This window comes from Callospermophilus lateralis, chromosome 4 (assembly GCF_048772815.1).
Source record: "Callospermophilus lateralis isolate mCalLat2 chromosome 4, mCalLat2.hap1, whole genome shotgun sequence".
NCBI lineage: Eukaryota > Metazoa > Chordata > Mammalia > Rodentia > Sciuridae > Callospermophilus > Callospermophilus lateralis.
This window is the reverse complement of record NC_135308.1, coordinates 6,630,035-6,655,908: the sequence shown is the minus strand read 5'-3', so window position 1 is coordinate 6,655,908 and position 25,874 is coordinate 6,630,035. Positions and strand designations below refer to the sequence as shown.

Here is a 25,874-nt window from a genome sequence, read left to right as displayed (position 1 = left end):
CATCAGGAGGTTAATATAATAATGAATTAACAATAGCTATCATGTGCTGAACATGCGCGGTATTCTGGACACTGTTCTGAGCCCTTTGTAATAGGGACTTTTTATACATCAATCCATTTATTCTCACAAAACCAACGAAGCAGATTGTTTTCACAGTGCCTTAAAACTCAAGAGCTTAATGCTGCTGCTGACATCTGCCAAAAGGTCTTCCCCAGAAGAACTCACAGTGAATTGTTCTCTTAGTCCTAAATTGTGAGGAAAGGAAGTCCACCAGGAAGCTGAGGTTCTGGACTGTGGTGTAGATATGGCCCTGACTGATCCACATGCCCTCAAGGGTCTTAGACTTGAGGTTGGGACGCTGTCCCCATCGCCCTGCTGTCTCTGCCCCTCTGGGTTGTCATAGCCAAGGAAAGTGGTGCAGCTGAAGAAGCTCTGAGATCAGAATCACCTACAGGCTACCGCGCTGTAAAAATGCGGAATTCACTTTCGCCGAGCACCAGTTCCATGCCCACCGTGGGTACTCATTCTACCATGCAGGGCTCAGAGTGGCCTGTGACTTGGCTATTATTAGCATCATTTAAAAGGCAAAACGGAACCCATGCGGCCGAGAGAACAGCTACCCTGGCTCATACAGGTGGCACATGCAGAGGCCAAGCTCTTGTGTAAGGCAGAGCAAAACACCTTGTAGAGTTTGCTAGAGATTCACACACCCTGCCAGACTCGGTGAGGGAAGCATCAGCCATGCCGTTAAACCAAAACCCCCTGAGAAAACACTGGGGCGGCAGAGGGGCCTTTTGACCAACGTGGCTCCAGGCTGGGGAAAGGCCGGGGTTCGCAGACCTTCCTAGCGGGCTTTTCTGGGACAGAGGGGCCACAAGACCCTTTTCTGTGAGCCCGCAGAAGCTTTTGCAGTGCCCAGCTGCAGGGCTGGGGTCTGCAGGGTCAGGGCTCCTGCTGAGCTCGCTCTGTGAAGGCAGCTGAAGGAGCTCCGATCACAGAGTGGGGGGCGACGCCCCCGTCTGCTGCCAGCAGGAAGCCACGAGCTATGCACAGGACGGAGATGCAGATGCGGGGACTCCACCTGAGGACGGGCTTTTCCTTCACAACTGCTTGGTGGGCTGCTGGTCACAGCCAGAAGGCCACTCCACAGTAGGGGTCCTGGCTCCGAAGAGCTATGGTGAGAAGCCACTGAAGCCACGAGGTAGGTCTCTGCTGGTTTTTGGCCATCTCGTGTCTCTACCCTGTGCCAGCCATGCTCTGGGACCCTAAAGTTGGGTGGGCAGGAGGACACCGCTCTGGTGTAGAAAGAGGGTCTGCACTGTGGCTAGGAAGTGGTGGCCCTGCTCTTGGCTTGCTCCTCTTTGGGAGGAATTTCTATTGTTGTATATAAAAGCTCTTCCACCCAGAGTAGAGTCTGTGTCTCGGGCTCCAAGCTGGAAAAGGCCACGAGTGTGTCACAGGACGTGGCTGGAGACGCAGGTGGGAGGGGACCCCAGGCCGGCGGCAGGGCTGAGCCCAGGTGAGCGAGGTTGGCAGGAATGTGGGAACCTCTGGCTCAGGGTCAACGGCTGCTGTCGTTTTGTTTGTTTTTGAATGGGGCTGTTCCATTTTTTCTGTATTCTGAATAGATTTAATGACGGTTCTTTTGGCTAAGACATCTATTTTGCCAGGACAGGCCAACTGTGGAAAGGAAAGGGCAGTGCTAGCATATTTTGAGGGACCTTTTTCGATCCTAGGGTGTTGACGACTTTTCTGTCCACTTTGTCACGGGTCCCTGATTTCACCCTCCTTGCTCCACCCTGCCAAGGAATCAAGGACTGTGACCATGGGGGTGCGTAGTGACAGAGCATTCCCCAGGTGCCGTGGCCACTCTCGTTGGTGGAGCTTCACCCCTCCGACCTTCAGGGAGGAGTGGGCCTGGAGTGTGGAGGGGAAGAACATGGCTGTGCAGAGGAGAACCCTCCAGACACCTGCTGGGCCAAGCGACCAAGTCACAGCCCCGGGGCTGAGTCACTTTTTCTACCTTGCGATTCTTCCCCCAAGCCTGTAACCCGGTTTTAATCATGAGAAAACCTCAGATAAATCCAAACTGAGGGACAGTGTGCAGCATATCTGACCTTCAAAAGTGTCAAGGTCATAAAAAAGGGAAAAATATGAAAATTATCACAGCTCAGAAGAAACTAAAGAGGTGTCACATGTAAATCCAGAACTTCATCCTGAGTTGAATCCCAAAGACAAAAGTGATCAGTGGAAAGATACGTAAGATGTAAACCTAACCTAGGCTTTTATTAATACCATTGTACCGACATCAGTACCTAAGTTCTGGCCAATAAATGGACCATGCTAGGTACGATGCAAACAAATGGGAACCTGGGTGATTCTCTCTATCTTTGCAATTTTTCTACAAATCTAGAATTCCAAACTAGAATCTAAAGCTGAACTAGAACTGTGAATCTAGAATTATGAATAAAATAAAAAGTGAGAAAATATTCACACTCATCCTGTTTTAGTGCAGAGTGGCCAAGTGCTCAACAGTCTAGACACCTGCCATCCATGGCCCCGAGGTCCCCCTCTTTTTGAGCTCCTGAACGTAGGAGCCCTTCTGTATTTTAGCTATTCTCTCTCCCAACCCCCACCTTACTCAGGGAAGAGCTCCGTGTCCCCCCTTTAGGGTCCTTCTTAATGTCCACTTAGTTTTCACTCAGCACCCATTTTGAGCCCTTCCTATTGGGGGACTTGGGGCTGGACACAGCCTGGTCTGCCCTGCCGGGCTCACTGTGCCCACGCAGGCCAGGCTCCCAAACCTGACTCCTCTCAGGAAGGAAGCGGGAGGCCAGAATGGAGGAAAGGAGCCCGGAAAGCCCCCACATGAAACACCGCCTCCTACCCAGATAGAATCTGCGTCCCCTAGCTCCACCATCCCCCAGGGCCTGGGGGCCTCTGATGTGGCCAGTCAAGGAGCCGCTTTCTGTGTGGGAAAATGCTTCTGCCAGCGTGAACTCGTAGCATATAGCGTAGGACTGCAAGTCCCTCCCTGGGTGAGTGAGGTCCCACAGAGTTATGGGACCTGGGGGGCCCACACTGCTGCCCTGCCTCTGTGGGGACAGGCCACTTGTAAGGTTCAGGTGTGCAGAGAGGGAACGGCAGGCAGAGCAGCCTAGCCCACCCCTGCAGGCTCCCCAGGGCAGGTGTGCCCTGCTCAGAAGTGATGCTGGCCAGGAAGGAGAATCAGAAGCTGCAGGAAGACATCGCTTAGATGGAAATCACAACATTGAGATGACAATCACAAAACACTGAGATGAAAGTCAAAACTTGTGAGTGGAAATGACAGCCAGCCCCAACGGCCCTCTTGTCAAATCTGCTCCTTATCTTCAGGGACTCCTCAGACACCTGTGGCTTCTGGAAGGCAGCTGCCCTGCTTGACCTGTCCTGCTTGACCTGCCCCTGCACGGCCTGCCCCTGCTTACTCTCTGCCTGCAGTCCCCCCACCTTCTCAATGAGGAAAGTCCCCTTTTCTTTACTTTCTGTTTTTTTTTTTAATTTTTTTAGTTGTAAGTGGACACAATGTCTTTTTATGTGTTTATTTTTATGTGGTGCTGAGGATCCAACCCAGTGCCTCACACATGGGAGGCAAGTGCTCTACCACTGAGCCCCAGCCCCAGTCCACAAGTCCTCCTTTCTAATGCTCAGGACCAGCGTGGACACCTCCTCTTCGCTCACAGTGCCCAAGGCCATCCCTGTGTCCTCACGAACCTCAGCACATACTAGAGCTCTGGCTGGCAGGTCTGCCAGCCTCTCTAGAACTGAGCTCCTTAAGGGTGGGTGACAGGCCCCACGTGCCCCTTTGGGTTCCAGTGTCTGGCCCACGGGGGAGTAACCTGCAAAACTGTTCTGAGTGAACGATACAAGGACAAAACCCTGAGTGCTAGTGAAGGTTAAGCCATGGAAGAGCTGTGCAGGGAGCAGCCCCTGCAGAAGGAGCAGAGGTGTTCAAGGCCTGGCACGTTCGGTTTCCTGCGAGGTGGGGTGGTGTGGAGCAGCGGGCGTGTGAGGCAGCCACCCCAGAATTAGGCACACATGTGACCTAAATAGAGCCACGTGATGGGAGTCCAGGCCCAAGCCACTGTACGGCTCCTGGTTCCCCTTTGGTGAGGGTGTGACACAAGGAAGTTCTGGGGGTCCCTTACCACCCCCACTCGGCTGGCTCCTTGCAAACCTTGACATCTGGATGCTGGGTGGGGGCTGGGGGAGGCTCAAACCACACTCCCCTTTTTTGAGATTTTGAAATAAACAATATACATAAAAAAATTAAAGAACTTGTCATGTAAAAATATCATTTCATGCTGTCAGGGTGGCTCAAGTTCAGGAGTGTTCATGTAATGCACACCGGTGTGTAGTGTCCACAGGGCTGTGGCTGCCCATGCTCAGTGGGTCAAGTCAGTTCTGACCTTCAAGACCCAGAACTCCTGTGCTTTAGTGTCTTTATGAGAAAAGCTGAACCTCCTTCCTCTACACAGTGACATGGAATAGGAATGATTCCACCCTGTGGCATCTGTCCGATGGGCTCCCTGGCACTTGTCATTGAGTGGGGACGTTGTTTGGTCAGGGTAGTTTCCTTGTAGATTGAAGCAGGGTGTGCTAGGAAGGCTTAGCCACCAGCTTTCTGGGAAACAAGTGAACTAAACACACACACACACATTCATTATGAAACCTGCGAATATAAAAAATACAAAAATTTGCAAATAACAACAAGACACAGCATTCCTTGTTCTAGGTGCCATCTAGTCAACAGACTCCCTTAGGATGCTCCGCTGACCTTTGCCATGGTGGATAGCCAGCTGTGGTTGCTGCTGACCAGCATTGGCTGATAGTTTCATTTACGTTACGGAGAAGCCACAGGTTGTGAGAACCACCGTCCTGCTTACTGACACTGGCACCAAGCTGATTAATTGACTTTACGTATCCAAGAGAGCTTCCTCCGTTTTTTGTGGTGTTCACAGTGTGCTGACATAGGACACACCAAGTCTAGAAAAGTCAAATTGACCCCAGCCTGGTGGCATTTTGCCTACTCCTGGGGTGTAGACGCTCCCACCCTGGCCTACTTCAACGTGCCATGGTGGCTTGGCTGGCCAGGGAGCTGTGAGGAGGTGCTTCTGCTGTGCAGGTACAGCTGGTCTCAATAACGAGGAGCAGAGAGAACATTAAAACGTAGTGAAACAATTAGAATGGCTGCTCCATCTTTTATGCCCCTGCCATGAGCCACCAGCTATGCCGGCATTCCTGAGCAAAGGCTTTGTCCCCCGGGGAAGAAACATGGAGGGAGAGGAGGCAGGAGTCTTAGCAAAGGCTAGAGGATGCCCACCTGGCCTCACCGGTGGGGCTTCCTGTGGAAGGCAAAGCTGTGATAGCACCTGTCCCCTCCTGTCTCCAGTCTGTCTCCAAAGTTCCACGGCTTCAGTTCTGGTCCTTCCTCCTCTAGACTGGACAATTGGCACTTCCTTGGGGCCCATCTCTGTCCAGTCTCCTCTACTCTAACCCATGTGTTCCCAGCCTCCCACCCAGTCCTCCAGAGACTGGGAGGAGACTCCAGGCCTCCTGCTTCTCTCGGCATGCTGGGCCGTCCTGTCCTCGGAGACTCCCTGTGTACCCCAGAACTTTGCCGAACCCTCTCCTTGCCTTCGCTGCCTGTCTCCCCGGGACCTCCTATGTGCACGTGAAGGCCCAGACCTGACGTCCCATGAGCCTTCTAGCCCCCGTCGCTCTTCCCCTGCCCAGCACAGCCAGGCATGACTAACTGTTTCGGGAACTGGGCCCAGTGGGGGCGGGGAGAGTAAAGGGGGCTTCAGACTTTGTGCCAGGAGCCTGTGGTTCTCCACCCCAGTTCCTGTCACCTATCCAGAGAGCCAAGTGCTTTCCTTCAAGTCACACAGACAGTGTCCAGCCTGGCCCTGGCGCTGTCCCTCCTCTTCTCTGCCACACTGCGGGGTATCTTTCAGGAGGCCTGGGAAGGCCTTGGAGCCCTTCCATGCCTTGTTTCCAGGCCAAGGGGGGAGGACAACTCAAATGCTGAGTTATCTCATTCTTTCTTTATTATTTATTTATTTATTTTTGCCTTCCCAAGGTCACACAGCCTGTGGATACTCAGGGGCATGTATTTGGCCTATTTATTATTTCAAACAACAATTAATAACAGAATGTGCTGTTAGCAAGAACAATGACACTAAGCAAAATCTTTGAAATAGTTGGGGACGCTGGCTTCACAGGAGGTTGAAGTGTGGGCTGAATTTACTCCTAAGGTACTTCTGTTTCTGGAAGGATGTGGTTGGCTCAGGTAACCATGAACAGAGAGCAGATTTGGGTGTGGCCAGTGGGAATCTCAGCCCACAATTTGGTATACAAAAGACAGGACAATATTCAGTAACACCTTAATTACTCCTGAATAGTAGAAACTGACACCAGTTAGCTTTGAGTCTAACCAGTTAACTTGGGCCTATCCCGCTTTCTGCAAGGATAGGCCCAAGTTCCAGGGGGATTATGAGTCTCAGGTCAAAAGTTTCTGGGGACGCCCAGTTGGTGTTTGGCAATAATCGATGAATCCTGGGGGGCTGCCAGGATGTCTCATTCCAGCCTCTGGCCCTGGACAACCCCATTCTCAAAACATCTGTGACACGATCGTGGGGCACAGGGCTCTATGTCTCTCCTGCCCATTGCAACTGAGACTTGGTGAAGCCACCTGAGCCCTGTCTATCCAGACTGACCCAGCACATTTCCTCAAGTCAGCCCCTGTCGTGTTCACTGTCCTATGCCCAGTATGTTTCTTTATATTAGATCATTTTCTGCTGCTATAACAAAATTCCCAAGACTGGGTTCTCATAAAGAAAAAAAGGTTTGTTTAACTCCAGTTTTAGAGGCTCCAGAGCATGGCGCTGGTTTCTGCTCTGCTCTTCCCAGGGCACACCCCCAGTGACCTCCTACTGGGCCCTTCCTCTTAAAGCTGCCATCACCTATCACCTCACCACACTGGGGACCTAACCTCCAACACATCAGTGCCTTTCAGCCCACAGCATTCTACTTCCTTCTTCCTGGTGATGGCAGGTACAGCAGCCTCACCCACAGATGGGTCAAGGTGTGGTACAGAACACAGTGCAAAGTGGAGAGAAGATGGACCAGTCCAAGGCATCTCAGAGACACAGACTCCTGTGCTATCTGCCAACAGGCCGTGGGAACCCCTCTGAGCTTGTGGCTTTGTTTTTTTTCCAGCACAGAATTTGGGGGTGTGGCTGACCTCAGGCACCCATGAGGTCACCATCAAGACCACAGTAGATGCCCAGCCCCAGCAGAAGCCAGCCGGAAGCTAGACCAGGCCTGGGTTTGTCAGCTTTGCGTTTACAAAGCCTGGAGCGTGGAAGGTGCCTGGGAGGGAGGAGTGACGGGAATGGGTGTGGCGGGGGGACAAGGAGGAAGGACCCCTGCAAACCAGGGAGAGCCCCAGAAGGATTTTAAAGGAAGAAAGGCAGTGTCTGACCTTCCTCCCTGTGGCGAACCCTGCCCTGAGAATGATCCTAGATCTTCAGGGGCGCTGGCCGGGGCCACCATGAGTGTGTGCAGGTGCAGCTGGCACTGAAGGGTCCTGCCAAGTGCAAACCTGGGAAGGGCAGCCGTGGCCACCTGGCTGGAGGTGAGGACACCACCACGCCGCAGGGCTAGCGGGAGCCTTTAGACAAGGAAAGCCGACACTCTGAAGGATGTTACAGGGACAGGATCCTGGTGGCCCCAGTGGAGATCAAAGGCCTAGGTCAGGGTGGCCCACGTGCCTGAGTTTAGGAACCACTAACCAGAGCTTTCCAGGGGGATGGCTGAGGGCTTGGGGGCACAAGTGTCTATGCCAACACAGAGCCAAGAATATGCCAAAGACCTGCCAGGCCTAGGGGTGCAGATGACGTTAGTAAGACCTTGGATGAGGGGGCATCCTGAGCCAGGGCACTGGGAGGGGTGGCCAAAGAGTGTTGGCCCCTGCCAGGCTAGTTTGTCCCTGAGACTGTGATTCCAAAGCTGGGTGCTAGCCTGGACGCCTTGGCTGGGAGACTTCCTCCCCAGCTTGTTTTCGTGTCTGCTTTTCAAGGGATAGACGAAGGGCCACGGGAGCTCCTCCATCTGGTCGGCCCTCTGTGGGTCTGCCCGGCACTTTATGCATTTGGTCAGATGCAGAAGGGCTGCAGACTGGATGCCCAGGAATGTGCCAGATGCCTTGTGCAGGGGCTCAACATCCACAGCAGCCTGTGCTGTGGTCAGGAGCTTTTCCAGGGCGGGGGTTAGGAAGGATCAGGGCCAAGGTGCAGATTCAGGTCTGTGTGGCTCAGAAGTCTGCGCTCTTCCCTCTCTACTGCCTGTCCTCACTGGGCTGTGCTGGGCACTGCAGCAAGACGGAGGGCGTGGCTGTGGAGGTGGGGCTGAGCCAGCCTGGGATGTTGCAGGCAGTCTGTCCACGCGTGCACACACAGGGACTGAGGAGTCGAGAGCCAGGAACTGCTCACAGAGGAGCATGTGCAGGTGACCCAAGCAACGTGGCCTGTGGCTATGGCACCTTCTGTTCTGCTAGGAAGTTCTGGCATGAGCTCGCCTGAAGGAACGGGCCCGGGGAGAAGCCCCTGCTGTACTGCGGGGTCAGTCCTGCCTGGAGCTCACTCCCGTCCACCCAGGAGCCTGGCCTGTAGCCCAGCTCCTGCATCTCCCTTGCTCCCACATGTCCGTCCTCCATCATTCTTCCTTCTACCTCCGTGGCTCCCAGCTCTGAGACTGTCACTCTTAGCCATTACTTATTGGGACACGCAGAAAGGCAGACACCATGCCAGGTCCCGAGGCCACCAAAATAAAAGTCACTGAAGAGTCAGCCCTAGGAGCCCATCAGCTATTTCAACCCAACTCAAATTGCCGTGGACATAGTCCCCAAGGTCCTGCTGTGTACTTAGGGCCACCAGAGGAGGGAGCCATTCCTGTGTCCAGAGGCCAGGTGGCATTTGAGGCTGGCTCCTCAGGCTCCACCAGCTGCAGATGGGGCTGGGATGAAGGGCAGGTCATTAGGAGCCCAGAGGGGAGGCCAGGGGTCTTAAGGCCAGAGCTACAGGCAGCAGACACTGTCTTACCTAGGAGGCTTCCCAGTAATGACTCAGGCACTGACCGGACCTAACTGGGTCACAGTGGCCTCCTACCTGAGGTTGGAGCTGCTTTCTGCCCTCAGGCTCTGTCACAGGAAGACTTGGCAGTTTCCTCGAGGTGGCTTTGGGGGTGTAGCTGACCTCAGGCACTCATGAGGACATCATGAAGACCACAGTAGATGCCCAGCCCCAGCAGATGCCAGCCGGAAGCTAGACCAGACCTGGGTTTGTCAGCAGGGGACCTAATGCCTCCCCCAGCGGGTTTGTTGCGCCAGATACATCGTGAACACATCACTTACGCTTGACTCTGTGCGTCAGTCTATGTGCGTGCGACAGGAACCGGAGACCCCCACAGGTTTGGACAGAGCCCCCTCACCCTGGTGGCCTGAGCCGGTCTCTGTGCAGGGGCCCACCCAGCAGGGCCTGAGAGGGCTCCTCCAGGGTGGGCACTGGAGTGCTGACTCTGCCTGCCACTCTTTCCAGGGCCAGCCCTGGGCTTTGTGGTCATCTGGGTCTGGGGGCTTTGCTGGGCCTGCTGCAACCCGCCTGCCTCCACAGCAGAGTCACAAGGGAGCCGCGGGAAGAGCGAAGCTGTGACCCTAAGTTCCCCGGGTGGCCAGGGCCATCTGGAAGGGCAGGCTAATGTCGTGCAGATGTATCATTTGCCTCCCGACTTTAAAACTGTAGAAATTACATAATCCAAAGGAAACTTTGAGAACAGATAGAAGCCACTGACAGGGCCGCCAGCCGAGCGCCCTTACCCACGCGGTTCTCAGCTTGGTTTGGCTGATGCCGAGGTTTGTTTCTGGAAGCCTGAGGACGGCTCTTCGAATCTACTTTCTTTTTCCCTCGTAACACACGTCCCTCCTGTGGCTCCAGGTCTCCACAATGATCGCTTTCGAGGCCGCGTCCTATTTCCTTGTGTTAACTAGTTCAACTGTGCTTGCCGTCACAGAGGGCTGCAGCCACCAACAAAATAACACGCAGCTGCAAAACCGCCTGGAATGCGTGGTGCCACTGCAGTTCAGAGCGGAGCGGGTGGGCTTCGAACTGCAGCGGGAGCCAGGGCCGTGCTGGCCAAGCGTCCCCCTCTCTCCTCTGGCTTCCTGGCCTCCATATTGTGGGCCAGGGCTGCTGATGTGGTCTTTGGCCAGAGAGCAGACTTTCCTGCCTATGAAAAGAAATGACTCAGACAGAAACAAACCCCAAGTTTTGGCCTCATTTGTTCTTAATCAGAGGTCCATGAAGTGTGGGGCTTCCGGGAAATCAGTCCTGAAATTGGGTGCCAAATTTGGTGCATAAAGTTAAATTTAAAAATTGTTTATAGATACCAAGTGTTAACAATAGAAGAACAATATGAACTACACCCACTTTAAAAAAAATGGCATGTAAATGTCTTTTCTAGGAATAGATCTGTGAGAGGGCTGTGATTCCCCCAAATATTTTTTTTAAAACTGGATTCTTTCTCCCCCACCTCTCCTCTCTCCTTCCCCCTCCCCCTGGTTTCTGAGAAGGGTGGGGTTGAATGAAGGAGGCTGAAGGCCTCCACCTACATACTAAGGGGCAGCTGTGCTATGGGAACACGTGAGCCCCACTGTGAGATGCAGAAGGGCTTGCCGAGGGACTCTGGGTTGGCATGTGGGAACCTCGGATTTGACCCCAGGTGTTTCTCCCTGTGAGTCTGAACGATTGCCTTCTACACAGAAGTGCCCCATTACTGAAACGGCTCCTTCTACTTCACCTTGTTTAACCAAAGCTAATTGCTAATAAGTTAAAGCACGAGATTTGGCCAGGATTGTGCCAATAGTGGCTCTTGATGAAAGGAAATGTTTGGGCATTTTTAAAAGAGATTAATCCCACCAGCTCTGCATGTCTCACCAGAGAGTCAGACAGACCCAGAAGTATTTGTGGCTAGTTAACTGTTCTTTCCTGATCAAGCATGAACCATAGCAGGCAAGCTGCATTTATCAAACCAAAATGTTATTCGTTAAGGCTCAAGAAGCCCCCCAAACCTTGAAATTCAAGTGGCCAAATCCCAAGGTTCAACTACAGGGTGGGAGACGTCAGCCCTGGGTTCGTGGATGCCGCCGGCCCTTCCTCTTGGAGCAGTGTCTTTCATTAACAACAGATTCTGGCGCAGTGGTGACGGTAACTTCCTAAGTGTACTGGGTTTTCTCAGCCCGCCCTGCTCTCTTTGAGCTCCAGTGTGTGTAGCACAGGCACAGAGCAAAGGCAGAGCTCAATCCCACCTCTCATGGTTCCTCCAGCAAGGCCAAGTTCTCCACTCACAGAAAACCGGCGTCATCGCAGGGGAAGGAGCTCCTGAATGTGGCAAGAAGTCACGCAATGAAAAAGCAAATCGTATTTTCATCCTGGGCGTCTTCAGTGGAATGCAGGTCACCCCCGGTCTCCCAACCAAGCACACCTCTGAGGGCTGGGAGCAGGGTAGGGATAGGGGTAGAAAAGTTAGGGCCTGCAAACCACCCTGAACAGAGGTGCTGGTCCTGGCCACAGTGGCCACTGTGGGCCTCTATGCCCACCTGACCCCTGTAGCTTTCCACTCTCCCCACCCTGAGCCTTCTCAGGGCTGGTTGCCCACCTCTTGGCACAGTGGCTGGTGACTGTGCCTATGCAGGAGGACTAGGACTAGGAGGGGCCTCAGTGCAGCCCTGGCTGTGTGTCAGAATTGTGGGGGACACAGTGGGGCAGTTGTAAGAAATACAGCTTCTGGTCCTGACTCAGACTTTTGGTAACGAGGAGCCCGGGAAGCCGTTCGTCTCAGTTGTTTCTAATGCGGCCAGCGAACACCCGCCCAGGAACTGGGACTGTTACCCTCAGCCCTCCCACTCCTGGCCAGCACCTGTTCCAGGGTCAGCAGCCAGGCCTCAGCCTTCCCTGGAACCCCCACCCTGCCTATACCCCCACGCAGACCGCAGGGGCCCTGCAGTCCCTGAAAACCCCATTTTGTCAGCAGGTGTGAGCTCAGGTGAAGGAGGGCGCTTCCGCCTGGCAGTGAGGGGTGAGGCGGCGGAGGCGGGGGAATGAGGACGGGCTGTGGTTGTACCTGTCCTGCCTCCACACCTGGCCAGGACCTGGCACACCTGGCCTGTCAGGCTGCGGTCCTAGTTGTAAAGCAGGGCCATCAGAGGCTGCCTCCAGGGAGCGTGAAGACTAGAGGGAGCCGAGAGCTAGTGCCACGGGCTGGGGACATGGTGGCTTCCGCCTGCATCCCGGGGTCTGGCAGAAAGCCTGGGCAGAAGTGGCAGGCGGTGCATGCTGGGTCCCCTCTCCCTTTAACTCCTCTGTGCGCTTCTCACGCCCTGATCTTCTGCTCTGGTGAATCTGCACTCTGTGACCTGGTCTGAGCACCTGCCTTGTCTTTGACATTTTCCCCTCTAACTTTTAGGCCAGTCACTGACCTCATCAATCTCCAGAACTTCCTAACATTACGTAAGCACCTACAATACCACTCTGCCTTAGAGGTGCCGCCCAAGCCCTGGGCACCCTCCCCTGGCATCACATGTGCTGTGCTGGAGTGACATGGCGTTGGCAGGACACAGGCTCCCTGGGCACTTTTATCCCCGACTGTGACTCCTTCAGAGCAGTGGCTTCAGATAGGAAGTCACTGCTCTTCAGTTGCTCACCAACTGGGTTGTGAGTTTCATGGGTTGTCACAGCCTTTTAAAAATGACATGGTATAGAACAGAAAATACTGGAGAGCGTGGCTTGGCGGAGTAGTGAGAAGTGTCTTGCGAAGCTTCGGTTCTCACCGTGAGCTGGGTGTGTGTATGCGTGTCCCCGGCAGTGGCCTGTGCCGCAGATACACAACATCTTTCACACTCAAGGTCACAATGAAAAGAACAAAAATCCACGCTGGCTGGTGGATGCCCTCAGACCACGCAGCACAGTGAGGGCGCTCACGGCCCCCTGGGGTGCAGAGACTAGCCCAGAAGAGCAGCAGCTCTCCCGAAACTTGCAAGGAGCTAGCTGACCTGCTCAAGACACATTCATTAGTGACCTCTCAAGGGAAAGATCATCCAGGAGGTCTTTCACGGTCCCATCATCTCCCATTTCCCCAAGAACTAACATCATGGAGGTGGAGAGAAAGAGACTCCCAAACTTCCGTTCTTTAGCCCTGCAAACGTCTTGTTTAAGCCATGCAGTTGGTGGCGGCTGTGAAAGCACCTAATGAACTAACCCACCATTAGCACAGACTCCCCTCCCCTCACAGGCCCTGGCACCCCCACTGTCTTCTGTCTCCATGAATCTGTCTACTCTAGGGACGTTGTGGAGTCACGCAGTGTTTGTCCCCCTGTGTCTTACGTACTTCGCTTGGCATCTGTCCTCCAGGGTATTCTGACTTGCAGCATGTGCCAGAATTCCCCTCCTTCCTAAGCGGGGAATAATTCCCAACTGTGTGTGTGGACCACTTTTGTGTATCCACTCACCCATCAAGGGACACTAGGGTGGCTTCCTGCTTCAGGCTCTTGTGAGTAATGCAGCTGTGGGCACAGGAGCACCAGGATCGTTCCAGCCCCTGCCTGTGCTCAGTTGGGGCACAAACCTGGAAGTGGAATCACTGGAAGCTATGGTAATTGCACATTTAATTTTTGAGAACTGGCCCACAAGACTTTGGATTTGACACTGAGTGGCAGTAGGGCTTGGAGAGCTCTGAGTAGAGAAGTGACATGATGTGGCTTACTTTTTGCAAGATCACAAGATGCTGGCCTTCGGGACTGGGCTGTGGGGGGACAGGGAAAGAGAAGGGAGGCCAGAGGAAGGAGGGCGCTTGGGAGCCTGGAGTGGGTGAAGGGGTTGGCCGCAGAGGAGGTGGGGAGACTGGTCCAGATCTGGCTGCTTGTTGATGTGGCACCAACAGGAATTAGAGATGGTCGTGAGCCACTCTAGGGAGAAAGAGCATGAGCAACTAGAAGATGGAGCTGATGTTGGCCAGGACCGTCACAGTCTGGAGACCAGTGGGGTGGGGGAGGACCCGGAGCTTGGTTCTGGTGCCTCAGGTCGAGATGTCCACCAGAAATTGCTGCAGTCCCCAGTGGGTCCTCTGAGCTTCACTAGCCCCTTCTCAGGCTGCTTTCCTGCAGGTGTCCTGGCCCCCCAGCCCCTGGGTACACTGACATTCCAGCCCTGAGTGACTTTTGGGACAGTGCTTGTCTTGGGCACGTGGAAGTGAGCAGCCCCAGGAGGAGGCTAGGAGGGTAGAAGCTGCCCAACCTGTGACAGGCAGGGGACCATCTCAGCTCCTGAAGACCTGTGCCCTCCCCAGAGAAGCCAGGGCTTGCAGGCCAGTGGGCACAGCCAAGTAGCTCTCCAGAAGGAACTGCCTGCCCATGCACTGCCCGGTTCTGTGGTCAGAGTTCTTGGCTCCTTACGTGGAAGGATCCTCTTCCTCAAGGGCATAACAAGTGAGACCCGAGTCAAGGGTCCCCTCGGAGCAGAGAGAAGGTTTCCCCGCGGCATCCAGAGGAGCCGCCTGGGCCTGCTGGGTGGGGAAGCTTCAGGAAGGGTCGAGGGCATTGGGGCTGGCTCATGCCCGTGCCTGGTGGCAGTGAGAGCTCGGATGCCAGAACCTCAGCTCCCTCTGCAGACGGGAGATGAGGCTGGGGGCCGGGAGTGCGCAGGGCACACAGTCGTCCCTGGGTGGACCAGGTCCAGACCCAGTTCTCCTAGGGCCAGGGAAGTTGGTGGCCACACTGAGCAGCTGTGGCCACATGTGGGCACTGGGGACTTTTATCCAGAGGCCCAGACTTTCCACTTAGGGCAGCAGCTAGGGCAAGACACTGGCTTGCTCGCACATTAGAGGGTGACTTCTGTCAGAACCCAGACGGGACATACTTTCCTAAGTTTGCTCCAAACGTTCAGATTTACAGAAGGTTTGCCTGGCAGCGGCCTGCACGACACGGGTTCTGACTCTGCATCTTGACACCCTATAGCAGCCCCTAGGGCAGCAGGAGGTCCTAACCTTCAGGAGATTGAGGGGTGTTTCCTTGCCCTACACAGACGGCCCCTCCCCCCGAGGTCTTGCACGCTGAGGTTGGTATCTCGCTGCTCCATCCACATCCCCCATTTCTGCTGACAACACCAGTGTCTCAGCCGCGGCTTGTCACCTAGCCTCCTGCCTAATCTCCTGCTTCCAGCTCACTCCCGATTTCTGCTCTACACAACAGCTGCTGTGATCAGGTAAGCCCGCCCTGGGTCATCCAGGAGCTCACTCTGGCATTTTAAGTGACATCTCAGCTCCTTGCCCTGAGGTCTCTCTGCCCTCACCTCCTCCCTCAGGAACCAGCTGCTTCCTGCTCCTGGCTCTTGTGGAGCCCACGCTTCCTTAGGGCCTTGCCTCCCACTCTTCTAGATGCTGCAAAGCCGTCTCCTTGCCATTGAGACCCACCGTAACTCTCGCCCCAGGGAGAGACCTTATGGGAACAGTGGCTCTGTGGCTGCCACATCTTCCTGGCTGACCCTCGCCACAGCCTTTGCCACTATTGAAAATTCTTGCTCGTTTACGTTGCTTGTTTTCTGTTGTCTTCCCTTTGCTCTTCTTGGTGTCAAAAATGTGAGCTCCCAGTAGCCCAGCACCTGCCCCCGGCCTGGCGCAGGGCCCCGGCCTCAGAGGAAGTACTTAGGGGCAATGAGTTTGCATGGGGAGGAATTGGACAGTCCCAGGGATCCCTCTGGGTGTTGAGGACCACACTGCCATCACCATGGCGTGTGTGTGTGGGGGGGGGGGCGGTGCTGGATGCTGACAGTATCACCACCTTTTTGGAAAGCAACTTGGCAGCCTGGGCTGGGAATCCTGAAACAGTCCCTGCTATGGGGACACGGCACTTTTCCTCCTGAGTCTGAGCAAAGTCTGAAATGTAGGCGAAGCCCGCGCACAGGTGTTAGATGAAGACACACACACATGTGCATGCACAGTGGGAGATTTTAAGGATTGTGTTGGAGTCAATGACATGAAAAAGGTTCGTGATGTAGCCTTGAGTGGTAAGAGGGAAGTAAAAGCCGCGTGCAGCAGAATCATAGCTCACCAAGGGCCCGAGGCCCCGGCACTTGAACGGCCACTCGGGTCTGCTCATTCTCTTGACAATCCTGTGTGGTAGTTGTTTTCATCATCTCACTTTTAATGACTGTGAAAATGAGACTTGAGGAGATCGAGGAAGCTGCCAACTGTGCCCTGCTTTGTGACTAGTAAGTTAGGATTTGGATCTGGAGTGTCTCCTTCCAAGACTCTGCTTTATTTCCTGCTCTATATTAACTAGTCCTTTCCCCAAAAAGACCAAGAAGAAATACACCAAGATACTAATAAAGGTTGCTTTGGAGTATTAGGATTATGGGGATTTTTCTATGTAATTTCCCATGTTGACATTATTTTTCTATAATAAGCACACATTTTTCATATAAATTTCTGAGCTTTATCAAGAAATAAATTGTCACGGCTAGGGCTGTGGCTCATTGGTAGAGCGCTTGCCTTGCACATGTGAGGCACTGGGTTCAATCCTCAGCACCACATAAAAATAAATTAAATAAAGGTATTGTGTCCAACTACAGCTAAAAATAAAATCTTTTTTAAAAAAATTAAAAAAGAAATTGTCGTATACAAACTACAAGTAAATTTAGCTTACTAATGTATAAACAAAAATTCTTCTACAAAATAGGCCAAAGGGCATCAAACATGGTATTTCACATGCTGCAATAGATTAGGATTCATTTCATTTCACAGTGAAAGGAGAATCCAACATTATAAAACACTGTGTGAAGGGCTGAGGATGTGGCTCAATGGTAGAGCACTTGCACATGCACGAGGTACACAGCTGGATTGGGTACCCAGATGCAAAAAAAAAAAAAAAAAAAAGAAAAGAAAAAGAAGAAGAATACATTTGGGAAATTTGTCCCATCAGCAAGTAAAAACCAGAAGAATGATTGTCAGCTGTTCTGACAGATGCTTTAGAAGACATTCATCAGAATTCAGTGGCATTCCTGTAAAGGCTTCCCCGCCAAGCTCAGGAGAAGTTCGAGGTGCCTCCTGCAGTGACAGCACTTCGCTTTGTTTTGGAACTTCCAGCCAGGGTGATAAGAAAAAATAATGAAATGTCTACGTATTTAGAGGAAAGGCTTTGAAGATGGCATATTAATCTTCTAGTTCGTCGATGGCTGAAAAATATTAGAATTAATTAGAGGATGAAATATACAAAATTCAATAGCTTTCTTTTTCAGTCATGGCATTAATATTGCCAATTCTCAAAAAAAAATATGAATTCAAATGCAATACCAGCAAAAATTAACATTGAGGTTTTTAACTTGTCAAAATTATTCTAAATTTATAGTATCAAAATAAATGACCAAAAATAATGAAGAAAGTCTTGAAAAGGAGTTAAACTGTATCATTACATGTAATAATTGATATGTGTGGTTTTGTGCAAGGGGTGGACACCTGTAGTCCAGAAACAGGTCCCAGGGTGGTGGGAATTTAAAGTGCAGTAGGTAGGATCTCTAATTAGTGAGAATGGTGTTTTAAATTTTTTTTTTATTATATTGTATTTGTTTTGTTGCTTTAATAATACTTATCTCTATTCTAATAATATTTTGCTGTATTCTTTTTCTGACAATTTAAATTTTTGCTTTTGATGCTTAAATCTTCAATCAGTTTGGATATGAGGAGAAATGGCTATGAGGAGAGAGTAGGGTTTCTGTTGTTCATTGAAGGCTCGTCCTTGGTTGGCCATCTGCGTGTCTCCAGGAGCGGGAGGGCGTCTGGTGCCCCACACCTTCCCCGCGGCGTCTGTACATTCCTCTGCCAACTTCACTTTCTCCTTGCAGCTTGAGTAAGCCTTGGTTTCTACAGGGACTCCTCTCTTACTCTTTATCTTTGTGGATACCTTTGCTATTTTTGAGCCTTTTCTCATCTGCAGGATTTTAGAGCCAGCTTGTAAAGTTCCTTGAAAACACTGGTTGGAATACTGACTAAAAATGCACTTGGTGTTTTCAAGACTTGGAGAGAAGGTGCAGCTTCATGCTGAGTCCTCCTGATCACCATTAGTGTATCTCTCTCCTTTGGTTTAAGTACTTCTTAAGTGTCTTTCAGTAAAGCCAGGGTCTTCATGTAAGTTTGCTCATCTTTTGTTGCATATATTTCTAGGCAACTTACAGTTTAAATTAGTATTGGAAATGAAAAAAAATTACTTGATGGTCAAAAGATAAGCATAGGCCATACACAGTGGAAAAAATCAATATGGTCCATGAGCAATCAGGGAAGAAAAAGTTCAAAAAGATTCCATTTACCACCCACCCTGTTAATAGAAAGGAATGTCTCACGTCAGATTTAGTGGAAATAAGGGCAAGAAGAGATGTCTCATTGCTACTGGGGGTGGGGGATGAATTGGCTCTATCACTCTGATATCAAGCTGGGAGTCCACAGTGTCACCGAAGGAGCATGCCCCTAGCCTGTGGTCCACAAGGTAAACTAAATGCAGTCATTCTCCTTGTTCAGAGAAACTCTCACCTACACATACAGGGGACACCACAAGGAAGCCCCTCAGCATGCTGCTCGTCCTTAAGAACTGGTTCTTAGTTGAAAGTGGGTGTATAAAGTGGGGTTTATTTATGTAATTGAATAGAATAAGGCAAAAGAAAAAAGAACTAGGGGTCTGTCTCAATCTCAGAAACACAAGATATTTGCCAAAAAAAAAAAAACAAACTTCAAAAAGTTTACATATATCATAAAGCCAAGTTTGTAAAAGTCTGAAACACAAAGTAAAAATATGTATTGTTTATTGACTCCTAATACATGCTGTAAGCACATGAAATTGCAGATGGTAGGAACGCCCACTTGACTCAAGGTAATCATTACTTTTGAAGAGACAGAGAGGAGAAAATAATGATCAGTCAATAGGGGTGTCTGTCTTTGTAATATAAAAAAGGATGGGGGTGGGAAAGAGAACTGAAGTAAGTGTAACAAAATAATATTATCTGTTTGAATTAGGGCTGTTACATTATTTCTGTACCTTTTATGTATTTAAAATATTCATAGTTAACAGCAAAATTTTTTAAATAGTTGTCTATTTCTATAATCTTGGGTTGTGTGAATAACACTTGCAAGTGATAAAAGTTGATAAGAAAATTAATAAATTGTCTAGATAAAATATGAAAACTTTTGTGCATAATACATGGCATAAGTAAAGTTAAAAAGCAAAGGCTAAATGAAGAGTGCCTACAACATATGTAACAACGTATACATTAGAAATATGTATCATATAGAAAGCTCTAGCATACCAGGGGAAAAATGATCAATGGGTCAGAGGACTTGAAAGAGCCATGCCCTTGGGTGGAGATATCCCACCGGTCAGATTTTAACCTCTACCAATATTAACGAGAGACTTGAGCCAGAATGATGTCCGTGAGCAAAGGACATTTTTGCAGTCCAAAAGTGTATAAAGGACATGGTCAACCAAATCAGAATATGAGAAACAGTGATGAATAAATACATGGTAAATATTAATAGAAGAATTCATCAGTCTTCATTTAGCAGATTGACAAAGCCGTTTTTAAGCTGGATATAAGTGGGCGGGTGTTCCTCAACACTATGAGGATGTGAGTCAGCCTTGCCTTGGTATATGTCAATTTTAGCGTAACACCAGGAACCTTAAAAATTTACATATTTTTGACACCATAATTCCACTAGCAGCAAGAAAACTTTAAAAACACTGCACAAATAGCTCAATATATAGTTTGTAAGTATGTTTACAATGGATCTATTTATAATAACCAAAGGTTGAAAATAGCTTATTTGACCAATAATGGTTAAATAAATCAACAGTAAAATGGCATATAATAATAATGGTCTCAAAATTATATTTACTTGGACATAATTTACACTATAGTGTTCACGGAAATAATCAAGTTATGACATGGGATAAACAATTTGGCTATTTTTAAGTGTGTGTATACGTCAAACCTGTGGGAATACATATGCCAATTGTTAATGGTGGTTTTCCATTGCTGCAGTTTTCAGTGACTTTATTTTTTTGTGTGTAGATAGATCCAGAATTTTCTGATTTTCTACAAGTGTGTATTACTTGCTTAATAAAAACATGAGGTTGAAAAGTAGAAGGTAACTTTTAAAATAGATTAACTTAGAATAATAATAAGCATTGTAGAGAAAGTGCAGAGAAATACTCACACATGGCTGTATGAAATGGCCGGGGACAACTTGGCCATGGGTCAGAGGACTTGAAAGAGTCCTTGGGTGGAGAAATCCCACCGGTCAGATTTTAACCTCTACCAATATTAATGAGAGACTTGAGCCAGAATGAAGTCCGTGAGCAAAGGACATTTTTGCAGCATTTTTGTGATATTAAAAGCGTTTTGAAGTAAGCTGGGGTGTAACGGAAGGAATGGGGACAGTAAGCGTGCCACACGCTTATGATAAGATGCTCTACAGCCTCTCATACGACGAGGCAGACAAAATAGGTAATAGGAAAAGATGACCGTGATGTGTTCTTTTAAAAGCAGATCACAAAACAGGATATAGATAAAGATCCCATTTTTGCTTTAAAAAAAAAATAGCCTGGGAAAATGACATTCCAGGATGTCAACAATGGTTATCTCTGAACGATGGTGTAAGAGGTCATTCTTATCTTCGTTCTATGTTCTGAAGTTTCCGGCGCACAAGCAAATTGCTGTGAAAAGGGGAATCTTGGCATGATTCCTAAGAGGAGGCCGGACAGTGGAGGACGGTGTCACCTCCTTCATTCTGTCCCTGGCCTTTCTCTACAGGACTTCAGGGCACACACTCCCCTTTGTAAAATTTGAGTAAATGCCTGTTTTTCTTTTGGTCTCACATTTTAAAAAGGTATGCAATGCAAGCACACGACCCCCACAGAGCTATGTCAAGACCCCACTCCCTTTGCTTGCAAATTTCACTCCCAAGAATTGAGGGTTCAGTTTGATTTCCACCAAAGGCTCCCAGACATTTTTTTAAATTTGCAGGTGTATTCACAGACCCTTCGCCCAGCCTGCTTCTGTACACTTCTCAATCATGCAATTCAAAGCATTCTGCCGTTTACTCCTTTGCCCAACCATGATATATTCTGGACTTTTGTTTATTCATATTTCTTTCATTCTTTTACGAATTTATCTATCCATTCATCTGCTTAGCTAGATTTTGTTATTCTTGTAGTTATCTAGGAATACTGTTTTAAAACTGGGACAGACCCAAGGGGATAAACTGAAAACTCGAAGTTTGCCTCTCTGCCAACACTGTGCTCCTCCATGGAGGCAGACAGTGACAACAGGTTTTGTTTTTAAATCTCCTTTCTGCAATATTTACCACTGTCATTCGTGGGAACAGTGACATTTCTGTGCTCACTGAATGGATCCCACAGCGTGCTGCATCTGGCTGCCTCTTCTCTGCCAGCTGCCTAAACCCCCGTCTCTCGGTCCCCTCAGTTTTGATCAATTATTTTGTATTTTTCTAGTGATTGACTTCTGGTTTAAAATGATATATTTAAACCCTTATTTTGTCATTTATCCACTTACAACAGTATTTATTTACACACACACACTCTCACATGCTCTATTTTCAGCTTCACACAGTAATGCTCTTAATGTCCATATTTTGCTCTGTATTTATATGACCTTTACTGTGCTTCATAGGTAAGTTAGTTCTCAGATATTTTCAAAATGAAAAGCAAGCATTACAACAACCTGACCGACCATGTGAATGTTTTCCTGTACCACTGAGAAGAATAACTAGACACGTAGAGAAGGTCTTACGGACACTGTGTCACTTGCGTTTCTCATTGACGACAATTCCCCGAATCCCAACCTTCAGTGGGGGCTTCTTTTATTTTCTCTGTGAACTTGGAGCTGCACTCAGCTGCCAATACTCCTCCCATCTCCTGCTACTCCTGAAACTTCACTTTCTGTCCTTCCAGAATCCATTCTAGTTTACCTACTTTCCCCAGCATGTTTGTGTGCAAGGGCAGCTCTCACTGGCTTTTAAGTTAATTTGGGATGTCTAGACAGGAATGAGCTTTTTCTAACATGTTGCAAAACTCAATATACAAAGGGAAAGCGAAGCTCAACACCATGGCTCCCAATTTTTTTTTTCTGTTTGTTTGTTTGGTTGTTGTTGTTGTTATTTGGTAACCAGGGATTGAATCCAGGGGTGCTTATCCACTGAGTACATCCTATGCTTTTTTTTTTTTTTTTTTTGGTGCTGGGGATTGATCCCAGGGCCTTGTGCATGCAAGGCAAGCACTCTATTAAATGAGCTGTATCCCCAGGCCTTCCAGTGTTTTTTTAAATCAGCTTTAATAAGGTGTAAATGCCTTCTGTAAGGCTCACCTGCTTTAAGTGTACAATTAGAGTTTGCACAAATACATAACTTGTGCAACCTCCACCTCAGACATCATGTATAACATTTTCATCACCCAAAAAAGTTTTCTTTAGCCCTCTCAGTTCAGTCCCCTTATACCATCCCAGCTGGTGACGACCACTGATCTGCTCTCCATCGCCACACATGGACTGTCTGTGGCATTTCATGTACAGAGTCTCACACAGAACATGTTCTTTTGGATTTAGCTGCCTTCTCGTACCATCCTGCTCTTCTTGTTCAGGTATTAATGGTTTGTTATAATCACAATTTTTAAACCCACTTCTCAGCTGAGGGACATTTTTGTTTCCAATTGGGAGCAAATCTGAGCAAAGCTGCTTTGGATCCACACGTGCTAGTCCTTCTGTGGTGATATATGTCATTTCTCTTTGATATATGACTAGAAATTCAACTTACCATTTTTTTTTTCATGGATTGCTATTGGTACTATATTTTTAAAATCATCACCAAACCCAAGGTCAACTAAATTTCTCCTCAGTTATCTTCTAGGAGTTTTATAGTTTCATTTTATATGTAACCCTATGATCCATTTTGAGTTAGTTCTTGTGAAAGACGTGTATTCTGTATCTAGATTCATGTCTTTAAAATTTTTTTTGCATGTAGACGTCCAATATTTTCAACACGTTTGTTGAAAAGATTACCCTTTATCTGTTAAATTACACTTGATCTTTGTCAAAGACGTAGTTGACTATGCTTATATGAATCTATTTTGGGGCTTCCTAGACTATTTTTTTCTATTGATCTATTTGTCTATTTTCTTATCAATACGACTCTAGCTTTAGAATAAGCTTTGAAGTCAGGTAGAATCAGCCCTTAACTTTGTCTTCTTCTTCAATATTGTGTTGACTATTCTGGGTCTTTGTCTGTCTTATAAAGTTGAGAATCAGTTTGTTAATATCCACAAAATAAGTTGCTGGGATTTTGATTTAATTTAATTGAATGTATGTCAACTTGGGAAGAACTGATATCTTGACAATATTAAGCCTTCCTCTCCATATACATGGAATATTCCTTCATTTACTTAGATCTTTTTTTTTTTCATTTATTAGGATTTTGTAGCTTTCTTCATATAGATCTGGTACATATTTCATTAGATTTATATCTGCAAATGGTTATTTTTGGTATTAATGTATCATTTTAAATGTCAAGTTCCAATGGTTCCTTGACAGTATATGAGAAAGTAATTAACTGTCACTTAACTTTGAACCTTGTAATCTCACTTGCATGTCAGTTCCAGAAGCACTTTTTGCTGTTGTTGATTCTTTGGGATTTTCTATGTAGAGAATCATGTCTCCTGTGAAAAAAGACAGTCTCTCCTCTTTTCAGTATGTATACCTTTTATTTTCTTGTCTCATTTCACTAGTTAGAACTTCCAGAATGATGTTGCGTCAGAGCGGTGAGAGTGGACATCCTGTCTGTGTTCTCAATTTGTATTAGTTACTTTGCATTGTTTCTGGGACATTTTCCAGACTTATATTTTGGATCACCAACTTGAACCTCATACACATCTTTTTTTTTCAGTCACAATTTTGATTTGCAAGAATGCCTTTTTTTCTGATTATTTCAGAAGAAGAGGAGGGAAAGGGAAGGGGATTCTGTTTAACTCACAGAATCATTTGAAGCTCTTGAGATGCTATATGGGAAAATACTTTGCAAGCTGGAAAGTACCACAGAAGTGCTAGTTATTACAGAAAAAAGTATTTCTCCATGTCAGAAATCTATGCAGAAATATAGTAATATGTAAGAAATGCTTGTATGGAGGAAAGAAAAATTATTTCACTTAGAGACAAGAGGATCATGAGCAGTAAAACATCTATCATTATTTAAGAGGGACTCAGAGCCAAGTTAGAGATCAGCCCAGGTATCCATCAACAGATAAATGGATAAACAAAATGTGGTCTATATGCACAAAGGAGTTTTATCCAGCCATAAAGAAGAACAAAACTATGTCATTTACAGGAAAATGGATGGAATTGGAGAGTATCGTGGTAAGTGAAATAAGCCAGACCCAGAAAGACAAGCATCATCTGTTTTCTTTCACGTGTGGAAACTAGAGGGGAAAGATGAGAAGAAGGATGTCATGAGAGTAGAAGGAAGACAATCAGGGTAGAGGAGGGGACCCAGGAAGGGAGGAGGAAAGGCAAGGGGAGGGATCAGGGAGTGAAATTGATCAAGTTGTGTTATATGCATGTATGAATACGCTACAAGGGAACCCACTATTCTGCATAAATAATAAGCACCAGTTACAGAAAGAAGAAGATTAAGAAAGAAAAGATGGACTCCGTTCTTTAGTTCTTTTTACAACTCAACACATACTCCAGAAGCAAAGCCTAGCGAAGGAAAGGGTCTTTGCAAGGTCGCATCAGCATTCTTGTGCAAGTGTAAAAAATGCAGGTCTAGACCCCGCTCCCCCGCCTGTGCATCAGAAGTCCTGGGGCCGCACTCGGGACTCGGGCGGGGCTTGGGGCTTGCGGCTCCCCAGCTGCTTCTAATACAAGCCGAGTTTGCAGAAACACATGCCACCAGGAAAGAATGGATGGCATCAGTATGTAAAGAGCCCATGCTTTAACTTTTCACTTTGATTTTTAAAAATGAAAACAATGTAAAAAATCAAAATTTGAACATCAATACAAAATACAACAGTGGCTGTATTAATGTTTTAGCATTTCACTAACATGTCTTTTTAAATTTTTTAAAATTTGTCCTAATTAGTTATACATGACAGTAAAATGCATTTTGACATATTGTACACAGATGGAGCAGAACGTCTCATTCCTCTGGCTGTACATGGTGCAGATTCACACCAGTGGTGCAATCATACATGTATATGGGATAATAATGTCCATCTAATTCCACCATCCTTCCCACCTCCACACCTCTTCCCCTCCCCTCACTCCCCTCTACCCAATCCAAATCTCCTCCATTCTTCCCTACCCTCCACCCCCATTATGGATCAGCATCTACTTATCAGAGAAAATATTTGGCTTTTCATTTTTTGAGTTTGGCATATGTCACTTAGCATGACATTCTCCAGCTCCAACCATTTATCTGCAAATTCCATAATTTGTAACATGTTTTAATTATCACTACTTTGAGGGTTCTTAAAATATAAATTTATATGGTGCCTCCTTCCAAAAAAGGAATTTTGTTCACATAAAGGAATTTTGTTTGTCTACATAATTGCTTAACGATCTCAAGCTTGCCCAAGTCCGCAGAGTCAGAGTAGGTGACAGTAAATGTTCATCGGTATTACTAAGAATGCCATCTTCCTTCCTGAAGTTTTGCTCAGAACCCTCAAACTTTTTATCATC

At 48.1% G+C, this 25,874-nt stretch overlaps 1 protein-coding gene across 1 annotated transcript in view; it reads left to right on the top strand.

Annotated features, from left to right (window-relative positions):
* Nucleotides 1-1,142: 1,142 nt before the first annotated feature.
* Nucleotides 1,143-25,874, top strand: part of Blk (BLK proto-oncogene, Src family tyrosine kinase) — a 51,992-nt gene continuing 27,260 nt past the window's right edge. Inside the window, exon 1 of the mRNA XM_076852254.2 lies at nucleotides 1,143-1,201. The gene's annotated coding sequence lies outside the window, so the exon portion shown is untranslated. The remainder of the gene's footprint in view (nucleotides 1,202-25,874) is intronic.